General features: G+C 55.5%; 1 long non-coding RNA gene across 1 annotated transcript; it reads right to left on the reverse strand.

Moving 5' to 3' along the window:
• Positions 1–3,144: 3,144 nt before the first annotated feature.
• LOC135307293 (uncharacterized) lies at positions 3,145–5,050 on the reverse strand. Its single transcript, XR_010367998.1, has 3 exons — positions 4,840–5,050; positions 4,094–4,259; positions 3,145–3,563 (listed from the first exon to the last, which is right to left on the reverse strand). It is a non-coding gene; the product is annotated as an uncharacterized LOC135307293 (long non-coding RNA).
• Positions 5,051–5,957: the final 907 nt, after the last annotated feature.

Raw genomic sequence — 5,957 nt, forward strand, 5'->3', positions numbered from 1 at the left:
CGGGCCCCAGAGCGCCTCTGCCTTTCAAGGGCAACCTCGGCCCTGCTCTTTCTCCTCCCCACCTCCCTCTGCCTCTGCCCCGTGCCCCTGGGGCTGCTCTTGGCCAGGCAGCCTCAGTGGGAGCCAGCTCTGGCTGCAGCCCCAGCGGGGCCCCCAGGACAAGGCCCAGCAATTGAGAGGCCAATGGAAGCACTGGGCAGCAGCAGAACCCTCAGCAGAGTTATTTGGGGAACCATGGACTGGCCACAGCTCCAGTGCAACCTCAGTGGGAATGGCTCCTGTCTATATTAGACTTTCAAAAGAAGCTCTTTCAGGGAAAGATGACCACTCACCATTTCTTCTTCCAGTAACACCAGATTCTGACACAGCACAATATGAGAATAAGGTCCAACAGTAGCAGGCCTGCCATTACCCCTGCCCAGCAGCCTGTTCCCATATAGAAGACACTTCTGAGGCCCTTCTGGGCATGGGGAAGACGTGTTGTGGTGCCGGCTGCATCTGTGGGAGCAATGGGGAGCGTGAGCCCGTGCTGTGCTGCACTGCTGAGCTGGCAGCACGGTGGATACGGGCAGGACGTTCTCTGTTTCCCCCAGAGCTGGGGCCTGCAGGCACCTTGCCGGCCCTTGGCACAGGCTGTGCCAGCCAACAAAGCCCAGCAGGCTGGGAGGAGAGCCCGGGGGCAGCGCAGCTGCTTGGGCAGTGGCTGCTGCCAGGGACAGGGGCCAAAGCCATCCCTGAGCAGCCACTGCCAGCCCTGGCCCTCCCTGCCCCGTGACAGCTCCCCCAGCCCCAGGGGACAGGCTCAGGTCCACTAAGGACACACTGGAGCGTTGCTCTCCCTCTCTGTGCTTTCCTCACCATGGGCACCCCATGCAGTCTCTCCCAGGTTTTGGGATGTGTCTCCCATGGAGGGATCCCAGCAGGACTGCTCAGAACCCGAGTGCCCTGAGCCTGCTTGGGATAATTCCCCTGAGCTATGCCGGTCTTGTCCGGCCTGTGTAAGACTAAACATTATGAATTAAAAGGAATTTTACTTTTTATTGCCAATGTGTCAGAAGATTCTAGGTTTCCCTGACTGTAAAACTACTTTGTCAAATACAGAACTATTGGAGGAAAGGGGAGCAAATATCTGGTGTCCATATTCTATGAAAAACTCTTCTCAATGCTACAAAGGAAAAACATATCTAAATGTTTCAAAATGAAAGACAAAGATAACATGAGGGTGCTGTTGGTCGAATGAGTCCCATGCCCAGCTGCTGCCTGCCCATGCCTGGCTGTGCCCAGACGAGCAGCTCCGCCAGTGCTGGTGGTAGCACACAGACACCTGAGCTGAAGCTGGACTCAAGCCTGTGATAGATGAGTAATGCGACTCTCACAATTAAAGGATAAATATCATGCATATATTAAGAGAAGTTTTATATATTTATAGATATGTTTTACCCCCTGTTGTGTTCTCATGGGGTTACCTGAGTTTGGGACATATAGGAGGGTCACCTTGCTACGACAGCAGCACCTGACCTCCAATCGAGATGTAAGGAAGTAAACTCCAGCACTGGACATCAAAGAAGGAGTCGATAGACAGAACTTTAATAAGAGCAAAACAGTTAAAAGGTGAAACCTCCATTGCGTGGATGAGCACATGGTGGGAAAAATCCTCTACTCCCGGCGCAGTAACATTGTCTTTATTCAGTGTCCTGTTATATTTCTAATAAAGTTTTTAATAAACATTTAAAAATTTTAGAAGTAAGTATAACTTTTTCAACAATCCATGAAGTGGCTAGAGGGCTGCACCTCCTGTCCTGGATGGAGAGCGACGCCAGTCCCTTCAGGGAGAGATGGTTCTGTTATAGGCAGTGGTTGCGGCATATTTCCAGCAATAAGCTGGTAATACACCTGTGGCACGGACAACGGACACTGGCACGGAGATGCATGACGGCAGGCCCAGTTCTCCATGGCTGAGGCCTTTGGCTGGTCTTGTGAAGTTCCAGAGGTGCTCCTGTGGAGAGAGGAGGTGGCTGAGGCCCCAGCTGCCAGTGGCACACAGGGAGCCTGGTGCACAGCAGGGCCCAGAGCTGGCAAGGCTCCCCAGCACGGCTGGAGCTGCTGGCACAGCTGGGCCCAGCTGGACAGCTGCCCCTCAAGGCCCCGGGCAGCAGGGCACGGCTCTGGGCAGGGTCCCTGGCCAGGAGCGGGCCCCAGAGCGCCTCTGCCTTTCAAGGGCAACCTCGGCCCTGCTCTTTCTCCTCCCCACCTCCCTCTGCCTCTGCCCCGTGCCCCTGGGGCTGCTCTTGGCCAGGCAGCCTCAGTGGGAGCCAGCTCTGGCTGCAGCCCCAGCGGGGCCCCCAGGACAAGGCCCAGCAATTGAGAGGCCAATGGAAGCACTGGGCAGCAGCAGAACCCTCAGCAGAGTTATTTGGGGAACCATGGACTGGCCACAGCTCCAGTGCAACCTCAGTGGGAATGGCTCCTGTCTATATTAGACTTTCAAAAGAAGCTCTTTCAGGGAAAGTTGACCACTCACCATTTCTTCTTCCAGTAACACCAGATTCTGACACAGCACAATATGAGAATAAGGTCCAACAGTAGCAGGCCTGCCATTACCCCTGCCCAGCAGCCTGTTCCCATATAGAAGACACTTCTGAGGCCCTTCTGGGCATGGGGAAGACGTGTTGTGGTGCCGGCTGCATCTGTGGGAGCAATGGGGAGCGTGAGCCCGTGCTGTGCTGCACTGCTGAGCTGGCAGCACGGTGGATACGGGCAGGACGTGCTCTGTTTCCCCCAGAGCTGGGGCCTGCAGGCACCTTGCCGGCCCTTGGCACAGGCTGTGCCAGCCAACAAAGCCCAGCAGGCCAGGAGGAGAGCCTGGGGGCAGCTGGAAGCTGATAGAAGCCCCTGCTCTGGAACTGAGGCAGTTCTTGCAGAAGCAAACAAAGATGGTGACTTGAAGAGATTCCCACTGTGCTCAAAGATTGCCTCTGGAGACTAAGAGGTGAGCTGGTTAAGAATCGAAGGAAGTATCTGGGAAAAGTTTTACGTGACTTGGTTGTGACTAGGTACAAAGTTCCTGTGGGAAAAGATCTTTGCCTCTGCAGCAGACTGGGTGTCTTAGTTCTTTGCAGAGTAAATATTACCACTGAAATGCCATTTTATTTTATTTTTTATTGTATAAGTGCAAAAAAACCTTTCCAGAACTGTAAAACTACTTTCAAAAACACAGACATGTTGTGGAAACTTGGAAGAAACATTGGAGGATTTGTCTCTACAGAAAATATTTCTAAAAATGAAAAGCTAATAGAAAATAGGGTTGTTTTAACAGTATTCCAAAACTACTTTGAAAATTTTGAAGCTGACTTTGGAAGCTCTCAATCTTCACTTGAGAACTTCCCACAGCCTTTCCTGGAGGCGTTCGCCTTCGGCCCTGGAAGGAGGGGGCCTGAAGTCACAGTACAGCTTGGAGGAGCTAAAAGTAAAACTCGTCCGAGTCAGAGATGCTGCTATTGCTCTTCCAGCAGAAGAGATCTTGTGTCCAGCCAGCAGCTTTCAGTTTTTCTTCAATGAGATGCCTGTGGAGAGAGGAGGTGGCTGAGGCCCCAGCTGCCAGTGGCACACAGGGAGCCTGGTGCACAGCAGGGCCCAGAGCTGGCAAGGCTCCCCAGCACGGCTGGAGCTGCTGGCACAGCTGGGCCCAGCTGGACAGCTGCCCCTCAAGGCCCCGGGCAGCAGGGCACGGCTCTGGGCAGGGTCCCTGGCCAGGAGCGGGCCCCAGAGCGCCTCTGCCTTTCAAGGGCAACCTCGGCCCTGCTCTTTCTCCTCCCCACCTCCCTCTGCCTCTGCCCCGTGCCCCTGGGGCTGCTCTTGGCCAGGCAGCCTCAGTGGGAGCCAGCACTGGCGGCAGCCCCAGCGGGGCCCCCAGGACAAGGCCCAGCAATGGAGAGGCCAATGGAAGCACTGGGCAGCAGCAGAACCCTCAGCAGAGTTATTTGGGGAACCATGGACTGGCCACAACTCCACCGCAGCCTCTCTGGGGATGTTCTCTGACTATGAGCAGCCTTTAAAGGAAGCTGTTTGAGCTAGAGATCAGCACAACACTCACCAGTTTCTCTTCCAGCAATACCAGATTGCGGCACAGCACATCATCAGGCAAAGTGCTGCACCAGCCACAATGGCCATCACCTTTTTCAAACAAGGTGTTCCCCAGCAGAAAACTCTTCTCGTGCTTTCCCAGATGTTGTCAGCATTTGTTGTGGGGCCGGCTGCATCTGTGGGAGCAATGGGGAGCGTGAGCCTGTGCTGAGCTGCACTGCTGAGCTGGCAGCACGGTGGATACGGGCAGGACGTTCTCACTCCCTGCTTCCCCCAGAGCTGCGGCCTGCAGGCTCCTTAGCACCCCTTGGCACAGGACTGCTCAGTACCCGAACCCCTGAGCCTGCACACTGTAATTCCTCTGTGCTGTGCCTTTCTGCTGCAGGCAATACTAGTCAAAGACATGGATAAGAACAAGGAAAATGCCCAGCGTTTTGGAGCTGCTCCAGGGCCCTCCCTCCTGCAAAGAGCTGCCTCTCTGCATCTACCTAGAGACTGGGAAATCACAGGGGATCTCAGGCCTACGGTGCAGTTTGGGCTGCCTGTCAGCTGATGTCAAATGCCTTCCTGCAGAGGCTGGGCAGAAGCTGCAGCCAGGCCAGGCTGGGAAGCAGCCCTGCAGGGCATGAAAGCAGCAGCAGGGCCGCGAGGCTGCCATGGATTCCTTCCCGCTGTGCTGTGCATGGCATGTCCAGATGTGCAGCCAAAGGCCCCGCCTGCTGAGTCCCAGGGGAAGCATGAGGGAAATGCACCCACCACGTCTCTCCAGATCACTCGGCATCTTCTCCATGTGCTTGGATGCCTCCAGGGACTTAGTGTCTCCTCTAAGTTTCTTCTCCATTCTCAGGGGACCTTACGAGAAATATTTCCATTTCCCAGGAATGGGTCCCACAAAAGCAGTGCTCAGCCTGTGGGGTCATCAGGCAGACACTACTCACCCCTGCGACGGGAGCTGGGCCTGCGTGCAACATCCACCAATGGACCTGGGAAAGTCCTCCCTGCAGGCACACCTGGAACACAACAGCCTCAGAAGCTTCTGCCATCTCTGCTGATCTGCACGGGCACCACTGAGCCGCAGGAGCGGTGAGGGGATCGTGCAGGGCGCGGGCACATACGTGCATGGTTCTGTGCTGGCACCTGCAGTGATGCCTCCCTGGCCCAGCTTTGGGCTCTGAGCTGGCAGCTCTCCCAGGGAGGGAAGTCATGACCTACCCTCAGCATCTCCCAGAGGTTCAATCCTGAACGTGGGTTGGGAAGCCAGATCACTTTCACCATCCGGGTTAGCTGCAAAGAAAGGCAGGACAGAACAGCTCCTGTGACCCTGCTGAAGATTCTCCTTCAGGCCCGAGTGGCAGTGAGGGCACCTGGGTGATTGGTGCCCTCCAAGGCACTCCCTCAGCTCTGCCTTCCACTCTGGAGCAGGGGCAGGGAGACCTTAGAGCAACAGAGTTCCATTTCCCAGGAATGGATCCCACAAGAGCAGGGCTCAGCCTGTGGGGTCAGCAGGGACACAGTACTCACCCCTGCGATGGGAGCCAGGCCTGCGTGCAGTAACCAGCAAAGGCGTCTGAAAAGTCCTCCCTGCAGACATGCCTGAAACTCAACAGCCACAAAAGCTTCTGTCATCTCTGCCCCCATGGCTGAGCTTTGGGCTCTGAGCTGGCAGCTCTCCCGGGGGAAAGGCCTTGGCCTACCCTCAGCATCTCTCAGAAGGTCGTTCCTGGACATGGGTTTAGAAGCTGGATCGCCTTTATCATCAGGTTCAACTGCAAAGAAAGCCAGGACAGAACAGCTCCTGTGAGCCTGCTGAAGATTCTCCTTCAGGCCCAAGTAGCAGTGGGTGCACCTGAGTGTTTGGTGCCCTCCAAGGCACT

This window comes from Passer domesticus, chromosome 9, assembly GCF_036417665.1.
Source record: "Passer domesticus isolate bPasDom1 chromosome 9, bPasDom1.hap1, whole genome shotgun sequence".
Lineage (NCBI taxonomy): Eukaryota > Metazoa > Chordata > Aves > Passeriformes > Passeridae > Passer > Passer domesticus.